Raw genomic sequence first — 15175 nt, forward strand, 5'->3', positions numbered from 1 at the left:
AAAAAATTTAAAATTAAAATCCCTCATTTTGGATATGAGATCCAAAATTTAAATCAAGCTCATTAAAAAGGATATTGAGAAGATGGTGGACCTGGAATTTGACAATGCCCGATAAATTAGAACATGTTTTCTTCACTGCAAGTAGTCTGGACATAAGAAATTATCTGGGCCAGAAATGTTTTGGAAATGATAAGTGAATGTCCAAGTAAACACGATTTTAACAACAACCAAAAGTAAACAAGATAGTCTAAACCAAGCACATTTGTGACACATTAGGCTTGGACATATTTCTCAAAGAAGGATCCACAAGCTAGTGGGAGAGGGCGTGTTTGAATGGTCAGACATAAACTCTCTAAGAGACATGTGAGTCATGTCTGAAAGGCAAAATGACCAAGGCCCCTTTCTAGGGAAAATGGAACAGCACATGATTGTTGGATTTGGATCCATACAGATGTGTGTGGCCGTGAAGTGTTAGATGAGATTTGAGTCATCACCACTTCATTATCTTTACATGACCATTCGAGTTTGTGTATAGATTTAATTGAATACAATGTCTGAAGCCTTTGAAAAGTTCAAAAATCAGAACGGAAGTAGAGAAAACAGGTAGTAAAGGTATGAAAACCACTACGATCAGATCAAGGTAGAGAATACTTGATCAGAGAAGGATTTTATTCTAGGTTGTACTGGGGCTGTAGCCCAGCCCACTTTTTTTTTTGTTAGCAATGGTTTTTCAGAACGTCGCTAAATATTTGCGACGGGGTTTTAGTATACCCGTCGCCGAGTAAATCGTGCGACGGTTTTAATTCAAATCAGGTCGCTATTAGCGACAGTTTTCAAAAACAGTCGTACATCAATGTCTTAGTCCAATCAAGTCCCGTCATTTACAAGGATGAGACCAAATCATCCCATATCCTTGATCCGCCCCACCTCAATTCTACAAAATTTCTATCCCCAAGTCCCAAGCCCTTTAGCAATAAGCGAAGAATAGAATTGCGGACTCCCGAAGAAATCGAATTGCTCATCGGCAAGGCAACAATCCAGGTAAGAATCGGCTATACATTTTTATTTTGTTTTTTATAGCTTCTCTGTGCGTGATTTGTGGTTTCTTGATTGTTTGTTGTTGAGTTGTTGATTGACTATTACTTGTTTATTTGTTTAATAATTATTTTATTCTTGTTTAGGATTATAACTTGAACTATTTCAAAATGGAACATCAATCTGCTGCAAAGAAAGGAAAAACATTGATATCATCTTTCTTTAAGAAGAGAGATCGTCAAGCTAGTGAAGATACTTCAATTCCTACGGTCCTTACAATGCAACATCAATCCAGTGAAAGTCTTCTATTTCCCAATATCCAAATTCCTTCATGTTCCTCTCCTAGAGACGATCATCAATCTTCGTCTACTTTTATTGAACGAGATCCGGGAAAAAGAAAACAGATATGTGAATATCATGTTAATGTACGAGATGAGATAAGATGTTCATATCTAAATATGGGGCCTTATCAACCAGATATGTTGGAGTATCCAGGTACAAAATTTGGAAGCCAGAATCGTCGTTTTCAGAAAAAATGGTTTCAGAAATTTAATTGGTTGGAGTATTCGCCTTCAACAAATAAGGCATATTGTTTCTATTGTTTTCTTTTCCTGAATAATGTTAATTCATCTAATGTAATTTTTTTTTTAATAATATATAACTTATCATATTGAGTTCAAGCCCCCCCCCCCAACTCTTATTCCTGGATCCGTCCATGTACTTGAGTACTGAGTTTCAAGACTACCTTAAAGAGAATGAGATTCTTTCACAGTGAACTCCGCCTGCCACACCCCAGTTTAATGGTATGTCAGAACGTCGTAATCAGACATTGATGGACATGGTCCGATCTATGACGAGATTCACTGAGTTGTCGCCTTCCCTTTGGGGATATGCGTTTGAAACAGCGGCAAGGTTGTTGAATCAAATCCATATAAAGGAAGTGGATAAAACTCCATCTGAGATAGGAAGGGAAAGCCGCCCAAATATTCTTATCTATGAATATGGGGATTCATTGCTTACGTAAAGCAGGCAGCGAGAGACAAATTGGATAGTAAAGCCAATTTCTGCTACTTTGTGGAATATCCAAACAACTTTGTTGGATACTACTTCTATTTATCATAGTGAAACAAAGGTGTTTGTTTCAAGGAATGCCATCTTCTTAGAGAAGGAGTTTCTACTTGATAGAAAAGGCGGGATGATAGAACTCGATGAGATTCGAGAACCACTTACTACACAAATAGCAGAACCCACACCCCAACAGCCAATCAAAGAAACACAAGCTCTTAAAAAATTCGAAATGATCTAAAGGCCGCCTAATTGGTTGAGCCTGCTTCTTGAAGAGGGCCAAGGTGAACTCATTCCTGGATGTGATCTAAGAAATCACAAGGAAGCATTGTTTGATGCCGATTCATTTACATGACTTCAATCCATGCAGTCCGAGATGGACTCCATGTTTTCGAACCAATTATGGTCCTTAGTATATCCATTTGAGGGAATTGCTCCCATAGGATACAAACGGATTTACAAAAGGAAACTCGGAGCGGATAGGAAGGTGGTTGTAATGCCAGAGATTTGATGTGTTGTTAATCTAAAATGAACCGTTGATTAATTGATGTGATTATAAACAGAACGGATCAGACAGGGAAGCCGGAAAGAAGTTGGAATTTTGTGCGAGGAATGAGCCTCGCGCATATGCGCGACCAGATTGGGCGCATATGCGCGGAATAGGCAGAACCCCTCGCGCATATACGGGACGTGTATCGGCGCACATGCGCGAGGGTACCCGAGAGTTGGGAAAAATGAGCAAAGGCCTCGCGCATATGCGCGAAAGAGGTGCGCGCATATGCGCGAGCTGCCATGATGCTACACGCCGAGGCTTTGTGTCTCGCGCATATGCGCCGATGCTGGCCGCGCATATGCGCGAGACGTGCAAGCACATAGATCGAGCCACCTAGCCTTCAGCATGCATGATATATATATATATATATATATATATATATATATATATATATATATATATATATATATGTATCAATCGTTAATTCAGAAAGGAAAAAGGAAATAATCGAAAATCTGAGGAATTCGTAAGTTTTTGATTTTTGAATTTGAATTACGAACGATCTGGCCGTCCGAATCTGAATCCGAGTACAGCACCGTGTTCCTAGCAACGACAGCTACTACAGGACGTAAGTTTTGTTACGTTTTGTTAAGATTTGAAATTATGCTATTTCCAGAATCAGATATGATTCATATATAGTGTTACGATACTAGACATCGTATAATCGGAACCGGATGAAAGAACAAATATCATATGGAATTGTTATGATTTTCAGAATGGAATTGATTAGAATTGATGTCAGATTTGTACGGTGGTTGATTATAAGTTATTGGAATTAGTATATACTGGTGTGGTATCACCGTATCGCAGGATTGTACTGTTGTACCGTCAGAATTTGATAAGACAGAGATTTCTTGATTTGAATAGAATATTGATACAGTATATTGATATTGTCATTGCCAGATTGAACATTGACAGACTTTGAGTCGAGACTTCGATTGTATCAAAGCGACAGAACGAAAGGTATAAATAAATGTTGATTCGGGATTGCACAACTCGAGTGAGATTTGACTTGAGTTTCCCAAAATCACATACTTTATTTCATTGCATTGATATTTGCAAATTATCATATTGATATGTTTAGTCTATTAAATGATAGCATAACAAGAGTTCGAGTCTAGGGCAGATCAGCCTAGCTAGGGCAGAACCGCCAAGTCTTTGGCAGAACCGCTAAGACCCTAGACTTGTGGTATATCGATGAGCTTAGAAGTAGATAGACTTCTATTGAAGATATTAGATATAGAATGCCAAAGTCTAAATTAAATTGAGATCCCTAGATTAGAAATGAGTTGAGATGAGATGACGAGTCATTGATTTAAATACAGATTTGTATTGATTCATGTAGTCAGATTGGATACATGTTTTGATGTTTGTTTGTGCTTTTATATATGCTTTATATGATTGCATTGATACATTGTTTATACTGGGATTTTATTCTCCCCGGAGTTATCCAGTTGTTGTCGTGTTTGTATGTGTGCATGGCAACAGGTGGGACAGGTTCAGGGTCACAGAGATGAAGAAAGATCGAGATTAGAGTGGAGACTACGGACTTGTACTAGAGATAGGGTTTAAACATTTGCTATATAGTTGTTAAACCTTAACTGAGACTGATTGTATATAGTGCAAGACTTGTATTTTTATTACTGACATGTATATTAAGATGTATGCCGTTACGTTCCGCCTTTGATAATGTACTTAAAAAAAAATTTAGACCATGTTTATTATAATTGATTAAATTAGTCCCAATGACGATTAAGAAGATGATTAGCGTCCGGGTCCCCACAGTGGTGACCTTCAAAGCTAGGCTGGTAGCAAAAGGATATACTCAAAGACAAGGTGTTGACTATGTGGAGACCTTTTCTCCAGTCGCAATGTTCAAGTCCATTAGGATACTGCTAGCGGCATGGTATGACTATGAAATATGGCAGATGGATGTGAAGACAGCGTTCCTTAATGGGGATATTAAGAAAAGATTTACATGTCTCAACCTGAAAAATTCACATCAGTAGTAAGTGAGCATAAAGTATGCAGGCTTTAGAGATCCATTTATGGACTCCAACAGACATCAAGGAGCTGGAACCTCAGATTTGTAAACACTATCAAAGAGTTTGATTTTGCCAAAAAAATCCTGAGGAATCTTGCATATACAAGAAGTTTAGTGTGAGTGCAGTGACATTCCTAGTACTTTATGTTGATGCCATACTACTCATTGGGAATTACGTAGGGATGTTGCAGTCAACTAAAGTATGTTAGCTGGTAAGTTCTTCATGAAGGATGTGAGTGAAGCATCATATGTATTAGGAATACAAATCTATAGGGATAGATCAAAGAGGATGCTAGAGCTCACCCTCCACATATATTGATACCATAGTAAGGATATTCTCTACGGAGGAGTCCAAGAGAGGGTATCACCCAATGTTTCATGGTATGAATCTATCCAAGTCTATGTGCCCTAAGACTCATGAAGAGATAGAAACCATGATCCGTATTCCATATGCGTCTGTCATAGGCAGTATTATGTATAATATGATATATACTCGACCTGATATGGCATATGCACAGAGTATTGCAAGTCGATATCAGTCGAATCTCGGTACACTGCATTGGAAAGTAGTGAAGGACATTCTTAAGTACTTGAGAAGAACTGAGAATTTGTTCTTGGTATACGGCAGTGGAGAACTAAAATTAGAAAGCTACACTGATTCTAATTTCCAATCAGATGTGGATGATTCGAAATCGGCCTCTGGATTTGTATTCAAGCTCAATGGTGGTGTTGTCTCTTGGAAGAGTTCCAATCGAGACACCATAGTGGATTCAACCACTGAGGCCGAATACACAGCTGCATCGGCTGCAACAAAGGAGGTGTTTGGATGAGAAATTTCATCCAAGAGTTGGGTGTCATTCTTCAAATAGTTGACCCGGTCTCGGTCTACTGTGACAACACCGGTGCCGTTGTGCAAGCAAAGCAAACGAGGTCTCATCAGCGATCCAAACATATACTGAGGAAATTCCACATAATCCGGGAGATTGTGGGAAGAGGAGACATATTGGTACAGAGGGTCACCTCCGCAGATAACGTTGCTGATCCACTGACGAAGCCCCTTCCATGACCATTGTTTGAGAAGCATTGCGAAGCAATGGGTCTAAGATCCATGGGTAGTTGGCTATAGGGCAAGTGGGAGATTGTTAAAGTAGTTGCCCGACAAGCCAACTTGTGGCTTGAGTTTTATTGAATCTAATGTAAAACAATCTTTATTTTAATAATATTTTACGATTTTATTCGATTATGACATTATACTTTATCTGTATACACATGCAAGCTGCATAGATAAAGTCCTTGAATAATGAATATACAATAGGTACCATGAGGTCTGCGTCAGGAAGTGTACCGCATATTCTAAACAGGTTTCTAATCGATTTAGCCGCCTAAAATGAGGATAAAGGTCGCTCGAGCTCGAGACTGGCATCTGTGGTGCAAACGCCATGTTTCATTGGGAAGGGCTTGGAGATGTCCATTCACACAGATGAGTGATCATATGATGATGCACTGAACAACCCTCCCTCGGACTATCCAAGTCGATCCCACTTATTGAGTGGAATATTCCGCATTTATGGTTGTACACAATTTGTCCTTTGACCCGGGAAAATGTAGAGGTTATATGTACTAGCATGCATTTTGATCTGTTTACCTACTCCATCGAGGGTCATCAGGTGGCGAGGTTGGGTGTGGTTTCGAAATACGTATGAGCAAATGCATTGTAGTCGGGGATTCATCGTTCGCCTACGGGTGAAGATATCATATGTGATCTGATGAGTTAATAGTGCAAGAAGTCTCTGGCCAGAGCAAGAAATGTGCTTTAGGGAAAAGTTTCTTCCTAGTTGCACATGTCATGCCACTATTAGTACTCAAAGATAAATCGCATTGTTATCAAATTAATATGCAACTCTCGATACACCATTGGTTTCAGATTTGATTGGGATATATGTGTTGAAGGGACCGTACTGTACGTTAACTATGACTAAAGGTTCTTGCAGGAACTATCAGTGATACCTAGGTGATCATGGGACGATGCTACTAGATGCTCTTACCATGATCCGATGGGTGCGATCAGAAATGAGTTCTGACATTCTTGATCAAAGAGTTGATTAAAAGAATAGGGTTAACTAGAGTAAACCTAAATAAGAATAAATGTTATTCCGAATCACATGGAGATGTGAACCCACGGCTAGCTATATCTCTGAACCATTGAGGGTCACATAAGTATCGGATTCTGTGTTCCTATTGAGATAGTCAAATTTCAAGGAGTTGGAATTTGACTATTATAGTTTGATGGAGATCAAACAAGAAGCTTATAAAGGAGTTTATGAGATGATTCATATGATGGAAGAAATTGAAGTTAGCATGATTGCTAAATAAAGAAGGAGAGTGGAACTGTCTGTTTGTGAAGGAGTTCGCCAAAACTGACAGTTGCCCAATATGGTAAGTAAATTCCAAAACAATGTCAATAAATTTTATAAAGCATCTTCTAATAAGATACATACTTTCTTTAGAATTGGTTTAATCATTTCCATTACGGAACATTTTATACTATCATGTATCCTTGAACTTTGTAATATAGAAAAAAATTATCACATCAACGAATAAATCTAAATTTAAACGAACATTACATCTTGGAAGTATTCAACTCAGATATGGTGCTGAAAAGATGAGTCATTTCAGAATTCAATTTTGGAGTAAATAAATTTAGTAAGATAAATAGAATAAAATTGGTTTCTAATATAATGTTCAATATTGCATTATTTATAATTTTAAATTCAAATAAGACATCACAAGAGACAAAATTATACATTGGATGCTTTTGACAGAATTATATGATACATTAACTCTTTGAAATTATGGAAATCTCGGATTGCATGCATTGGATGTCAACATTTCTGATTATTGAGGGTAATATACATGTTTATTGAGGGTAATTTAATTTCCATTTGAAACTCTTTTGAATCTATTTCTTTTAATTTTCTTGGGCTCTCTTATTTGAATTTTTAAGAAGACAATTCAAGATATACAATATACATATAGTTTTAGAAGAAAACTACAATATACTAATTCTTTCAAATTAAGGTAATCTCGAAATAATATGCATTTGAGATAAAAAAAAATTATGATTATTAAGTGATAATTTAATATCCATTGGAAAACCTTGTTAAATTTTCAATTTTTATTATATGAACAAGACTTGTTTCCTTTATACATCGGCGCTCTCGGATCGTCGAAAGGGGTTATAATGGGTTCAGAATCATTTATTTAGTGAATTTGGAATTTACTAATTAAATAAGTGGTGCTAGTAGTGGTGACTACTAACATGTACAAATTCTCATAAATATTCTAGATGAGTCTAGAATTAAATTAAACAAGAATTTAATTTATAAATTAAATAGTGTTATTTAATTTAATATACATATACATGTACATATTTTATATGGTGATATGAAATATGTGTATATGATATTATTATATCATGTATTATGAAAGGTTAATAAATATATTATGTATTAATTATATGGGAATTTAATTATAATGAAAATATAGAGTCCTAATTAGATTAGGAATTTCACACTATAGATACACCATAAGATGACATAATTAAATAGAGATTTGTTTTCCATAAATTTCCTTCCCAATTGAAAGGCAACCTCACGCATAAATTTCCTTTCGAATTGAAAGGAAAACTCACGGCCACCAAAAAGGGAGTTGGAAGAAAATTTGGAAAGAATGAGCAAATAAGATTTGCTTAATTTTGGATTAAGAATCCATAATAATTGATTAAGTATCAACTAATATTCTAACCAAGATAATATCTGGGCCACTTCATTGAATATGTAGAAGAATGTTCGGCCAGGTTGAGAAAAAGCAAATCAATCATGCAATTAATTTTGGTTAATGATTTGATTAGCTTAAATAATGATTGCTTATGAATCAATTTGTTTTTCCCCCGCTTTGGAAAACTCTCGGCCACAATTTTTTCTTTGAAAGAAATATTTTCGGCCTCCCTTTGTTGCTTCCACGGCCATCGCGCCGCACCGTCTCTGGAATTTGAAAATTCAGATTACTCGATCTCAATACTAGATTGTTTGAAATTATTAATGCAATCCAAACAAGGAATTCATTCCCTGATCGTGGGCCTAATTAGGATTTCAAATTGGAATAGCTGCTCGTGGAGATTTACAAAAATGTTTATCTCAGAGTAAAAATCGGAATAGTTTGGAGTCCAACGTTTTGAACGCAAGGGTATAATTCTAAACGTCATATGAATGTTTCTAAACACACGACGTCCAAGAACAAAATTTTTAAACTTCCGTTGTGTCTTGAGTGCGAGAATACGATGTCCCAACAATATAATACGTCAAGACTTGTTACAGTTGATGAGTTCTTCACATAAACCGAGTTTGATTCCCTTAAGAACAATCGACACAATCAAGCTAATGGCAATTCTATATCATAAACCAAGTGAAAATGACATATACAAGGTAGTACCCGAGTGTGGTTCCTCAGCATCCAAACCAAACTTCGGTAAAGTTGGGATCAACTCTTTCAGAATTGGCATAGATACCACACTGTCTCTGATAGATGGTCGAGATTTTCCATTAACTTACAACTTTAATTTTCAAAGAAAGGAAAACAAAAACAATAAGCCAATAGAAAGAAAACCGGTCATATTTACAATAGAAATAACAAGAAAATAGGTTTCACTGTAGATCCTGTCACGCCCCGAGACCGGGCTTAGTCGACACCGGCATTGTTTTACAACCACACAATTGAAAACAACAAGTCTCGTAGTATAATATAAACCAAAAACTAGTTTATTACTCATAATCAATCAAAAGATTGTCTTTACAACGTAGATTCTTAAAATGATAAAAATATGCGGAAGCGTTTACAACTTACTAAACGAAAACTAAAGTAAACTTCTTGAATCATCTTATTATCAGCTCCAGAACTGGTCTTGTTCATCTTCCTCGATTTTCTTTTCTGATCTATCTGGGGAGGGTAGAGTAAGGGGTGAGTATTTTGGGAAATACTCAGCAAATTGGGGACTTTAAACACAACATGACAATTTTTATAACATTTTCGATACATATCATAAACGTACAACATGTTTTAATAATCGTAACGTAAATTCCATAACATAATAACACTGCGATTTTTCACCTTTAACGGTTTACTGACGTCAGTCCCTAAGTTTTGATCCTCTAAGGGGGCGAGGCCATAAAACGGTTCTATCCCACCGTTGAGGGCCATATGTTGGAATTCCACCAATTTTCAGGGAATCCTCACAGTGTCCACATAACGTACCAATATTTTCGTAAAACGTATAGACAAAACGACGGTGCTCGACCGTATTTTTAAAACCAAAAACCGAAAGTTTCATATGCGTAAAACCGAAATTTAAAACAGACCACTTACCTTGTACTGGAAGAGAATGTGAAGAACTCAGAAACTATAGAAGAATCATGCAACCAACCCCTCGAAGACGCAGCAGCACATATACCGGAAAATCAGCCGTCTTGAAAAATTCACTGCGTCTTATTGTACCGTTGGATCGGACTCAAACTTTTACAGTACGTTCATAAGTACATTAAATAAATTGTGAACAATGGAGATCGGTTTTGGATGTTTTTTAGGCCTGTTCATACAGAAAAACCGTAGGTATGCTGAATTTCCGCCTAAAATCTGAGCAGTTTTCTTGCGAATGCTATAAACAAAACACTAACCGTTGGATTTTGCTGAAATTTGGATATGTTATTTGAAACATATCAAAGCATATTCTGAATGGTGAAGATCGGATTTCAAGCAGCCGAGCGAGAGAAACGATATTTTGAACGTGGAATGAACTTTGATGACTTGTGCAGAATTTTTTTTGGAGAGCAAAATTTCGAAATTTCAGCAGCACTTGGAGAGCAATTTTCAAAAATTGCTTGCTAGAATGAATGGTAAAAATTTCAAAGGCTTGGGGAGGTATTTATAGGTGCTAGGTGAGAATCTTACCATAAACCGATTGATTTTCCTTCCATAATTTGGAGATGCTCCTTCCATAAATATTGATATGCTTCTTTGTTGAGAAAAGCTGCCTTGTATGTAATATTTCTTTCCAATTTGATTGATATCCAGCCTTATTTCGAAATTAATACACGATTTGTACTGAATTTTGAATTTCATGTATTTATTGACTTGAAATTTCAAATACCATGTATTATTTAATATTTTCGAATTTATTATAACTCGAAAATAAATTCTTATACATATCTATATTTAATTAATTACATGCCCAAAAATTTGGGTTCTCACAGATCCAACCATCTTCAGGATTCAATCTAACACATCCTCGAAATCATCATGTCGACAAAATTGTTAGAAAGGAAGTTGAAGACTAATTCATACAGTCTATCTCCAGATATTTCAATGGGCAAACATTGGCATTAGATGTAAAGTAACGTCAATTTATTTCCTTTACCATGCAAGCGTAGGTCGGTGTCTCAATCGGCCCTACAGTTTCGTCCGAAGGCTGAATTTTCTTTGCAGTGGCATGATTCAACTTCTCAGATGGTCCCGCAATTGCATAAAGTTCTTGCAAAGTAGGAGAATACGATGTTATGATCAACGTACAGTACAATCCCTTTATCTCATATATACGTATCGAATCTACAACCGTTAGTTCATCGAGGGTTGCATAGTAATTTGATAGCTATGTGATACAATCATGAAATATTCATAGTGTCATCGCATGCACAATTAGAGAACACTTTCCAAAATGTACACCTCACACTCTGGTCAGAGATTTTATGCACTATTATTTTGTTGGGTCACACAGGATATCCACACATGTAGGTGACCGGTGAATTCTCAACTACAATGGATTGGCTCATATATATTTCACAATTGCACTCAACCTTGCTACCTTGTGACCCTCGTGGAGTCGGTAAACGAGTCAAAACACAATCCTAGTATGTAGAGCTTCAATGTTGTCCCGGGTCGTAAGGACTAATCATCTACAATCACAACAACAGAATTTTCCTCTCGATGAATGATAACTACTTGGAAAGTTTGAGGGAAGATTGTTAGGTACAATCATCGTATGATTACCGATATGCATGATTGGACATCTCTATGCCCTTACCATGAAACACAATACACAACATCACATATGCTAGTTTCAAGCTCGAGCGGCCTTTATCCTTATTTTTATGCGGATGAATCGACTAGGAACAAATTTAGAATATACATTGTTTACAAATGAGTTTCAAGATCGAATTACGATTCATTTGTATTAAAGTATAATTAATGACTTTATATATGCTGATTGCATTGGTATACAGATAAAGTAAAATGAAACAATGAAATGTAAATTATATTAAAATACAACTGAGCCGATAATTCTCTAGCCAATCGTTAGTTTGTAGGGTATCTACTCTAACATAGAACACCTCATGAAAGATCGTATGTATCATGCCCGAGTAGCTGTGTATTGATTCATTATTTTCTCCATTAAATCCAGTGTTATTAAATTTAATATTTGAGAGCAATATATATAAATATATATATATATATATTTCATGAACTGGGATATATAGAGATAAAGTTTAATGGAGTTTGAATTTAGTAGAAATCCTATCTGAATTTGGATGGAAGAGATAAATTTTGGAGGGATTCTAAGTAGAGTTCGTGTTTATATATTCTTAAATAATTAATTAATAAAATTAAAACTAATAATTTAGGTCTATTTATAAATTCAATTATAGATTATAAATTGAATGAATAATATAATTATGTTCACATATCCAAATTGTGAGTTAATATTAAAAATCGATTGGACTACCACTGGTGTATATTCACACGTATTTATCACTCAAAAAATCTGTCTTATATTTTAAAAGGTTAGAATTATGTTTTGATTTAATTATAGAAATTACGAATTCTGAAAATTAAATCTCCCAGAGTACAAAATGGCTAAATATAAAAAAGAATTAAATATTAAGTGTCTGCAAAGATGGGGTAACATTGGCAACGTTTTAGTATCTTTTAATATCTAAAATATTAAAGAACAATGTTGTAGTGCAAAATATACTCTAGAATATTGATAGGACTCGTTTTTACGTGTTTTTAGTGTTGGTTTTGAGTCGCATTCATGCATCATATTAGTTTGTTTTAGTTAATTTAGCAATTATTTAGCATTATTTAGAATATGACTGATCTCGTGTATTTTTGTGGTCATTTGGTAGGAATTGAGCCAAAAAGTGGGTAGGAATTGAGCAGCTTATTCGAAGTACCTCGCTAGAGCGGTCAAAAGTGACCGCCCCAGCGAGCATTTTAGTCTTGCCGAGGAGTTTTATTCGAAGTCTCTCGCTAGGGCGGTCAAAAGTGACCGCCCCAGCGAGACCAGAGACACGGCCAAGATTTTTATTCGAGAACCACTCGCCCCAGCGGTCGAAAGTGACCGCCCTAGCGAGCGACGATATCCGAGAAGATTTGTTTCCAAATTTCATGGACTCTATCTACACCATAGACCTAACACACGAGAGAGGCGGCGTTTTGGGCGATTTTTCATCACTTTCATCAGATTTTCTTGGAGAAAAGGCTAGGAGCAAAGGAGATTTCGAAGACTTCGAGATTTCCACGCGTCGTGGCCGTCATCCGTCGTCGTCTTTAGTATTTTTATTATTCAGTTTTTATTTCTTAGATTGTTGTTGGTTTTTATTATGAATTTTAGTAGCTAAACTCTAGATTTGTTGGGATTTGAGGGGATCCTACCCCGCACTCGTTGTTGAACATTATTTAGCGACGTTTTTATGAGTGATTTGTTTATGCTTTTGTGCTTTCTTATTTCAATTGAAGTCTAGCTAACTTCCTTTGATTATTTCATGTTGTTGATGATTTTGACAGAATAATTGACAATAGGATCAAATAGTATAGACCACGGATTTACAATTTTAGTAGATATACGGAATTGGATACGTGTCGATAGTGATAATTCACCCGGATGAAAGCTAGTGGATTCCATAGAACGTAATGCAATCGTGAACTGTTAAATAATTGAGGATACTTGATTACTGCATGCTTATGATTAGTATTAATATAGCTCGACAGAGTATATTAATTAGTCTAGGGAATTCCGTCGAATGCACGAGTAAAAGTCGAATATAATTGTTTAAACACGAGTGGTAGGTGAACTGATAATTTCTCAACAAATTCATTTCTCCTTTGATTTAATCTAAATTAATCATTGCATTCTTGAGCACATTTCCTTTGCATTTTAATTATTTTAATTGTTCAATTTACATTAGTTTAATCATCAACTCAATTCATCGTTGCTAAAGAAATTTTACGTGAGAATAAAATAGTGTAACGCAGTCCCTGTGGATCGATACTCGTATTCACTTACGTTTATTATAACTTGACTATCGTGCACTTGCGATATTTAAATCGAGCTTTCATCTATAAAATAAATTTTGGGACTATTCACTGTGCAAGTTTTGCTCGATCAAGTTTTTGGCGCCGTTGCCGGGGACTGTTGATTCACGATTTTTTTTTTATTTCTCATTTAAATTCTTTAGTATTACTTATTTTATTGCTATTTGATACTCTCCTTGTGTTGCAGATTTTTCTGGTGGTGCATGCGAAGATCACTCGAGTTTAAGCTTGAGCCTTTTGACCCCGAGATTGAACGCACAGCTAGACGTCGAAGACAACAACAAAGACTCAAAGAACAGATGGAAAGACACGAGCAAGAACGTGGAGAGGAACAGCGTGATAATAGACAAGTTGAGATACCACGTCGCATTCCAATGTTGGATTATGCACAGTCGTCTCTTGATGGAGCACGTCCAAGCATCGTAAGACCAGTCATCCGAGCTAATCAGTTTGAGATCAAGCCAGCTATCATCCAGATGATTCAGAACACTGTTCAATTTGGGGGAAGTGCACTTGACGACCCTAATTCTCATATAGCTGACTTTCTTGAAATTTGTGATACTTTTAAGTTTAATGGCGTGTCTGATGATGCTGTTCGTTTGCGCTTATTTCCATTTTCACTGAAAGATAAAGCTAAGTCGTGGTTAAACTGTTTGCCTGTAGGGTCTATCACTACATGGGAGGATATGGCAAAGGCATTCCTGATCAAGTACTTTCCTCCGTCGAAGACTATGAAGCTTAGAGCCGACATTACTACGTTTGCTCAATATGAGAACGAGTCACTTTACGAGGCATGGGAGCGTTACAAGGACTTGTTGAGGAGATGTCCACACCATGAGCTACCGCTTGGGTTAGTTGTTCAAACTTTCTACTATGGTCTTATTACTCCTAACCGTACTATGATAGATGCTGCTGCATGTGGTAACTTACTGAGAAAGACGGCTGAGGAAGGATATGAATTATTGGAGGAGATGGCTGCGAGTAGCTATCATCCTCAGTCTGATAGGCAGAGACGAGGTGTTGGAGTTCATCAAGTTAATGATTTGTCTGCGGTT

General features: G+C 36.4%; 1 non-coding gene across 1 annotated transcript; it reads right to left on the reverse strand.

Moving 5' to 3' along the window:
• Window positions 1–14854: 14854 nt before the first annotated feature.
• LOC140815189 (small nucleolar RNA R71) lies at window positions 14855–14961 on the reverse strand. The gene has a single exon (XR_012114289.1). It is a non-coding gene; the product is annotated as a small nucleolar RNA R71 (small nucleolar RNA).
• Window positions 14962–15175: the final 214 nt, after the last annotated feature.

This window comes from Primulina eburnea, chromosome 1 (genome assembly GCF_022965805.1).
Source record: "Primulina eburnea isolate SZY01 chromosome 1, ASM2296580v1, whole genome shotgun sequence".
Taxonomy (NCBI): domain Eukaryota; kingdom Viridiplantae; phylum Streptophyta; class Magnoliopsida; order Lamiales; family Gesneriaceae; genus Primulina; species Primulina eburnea.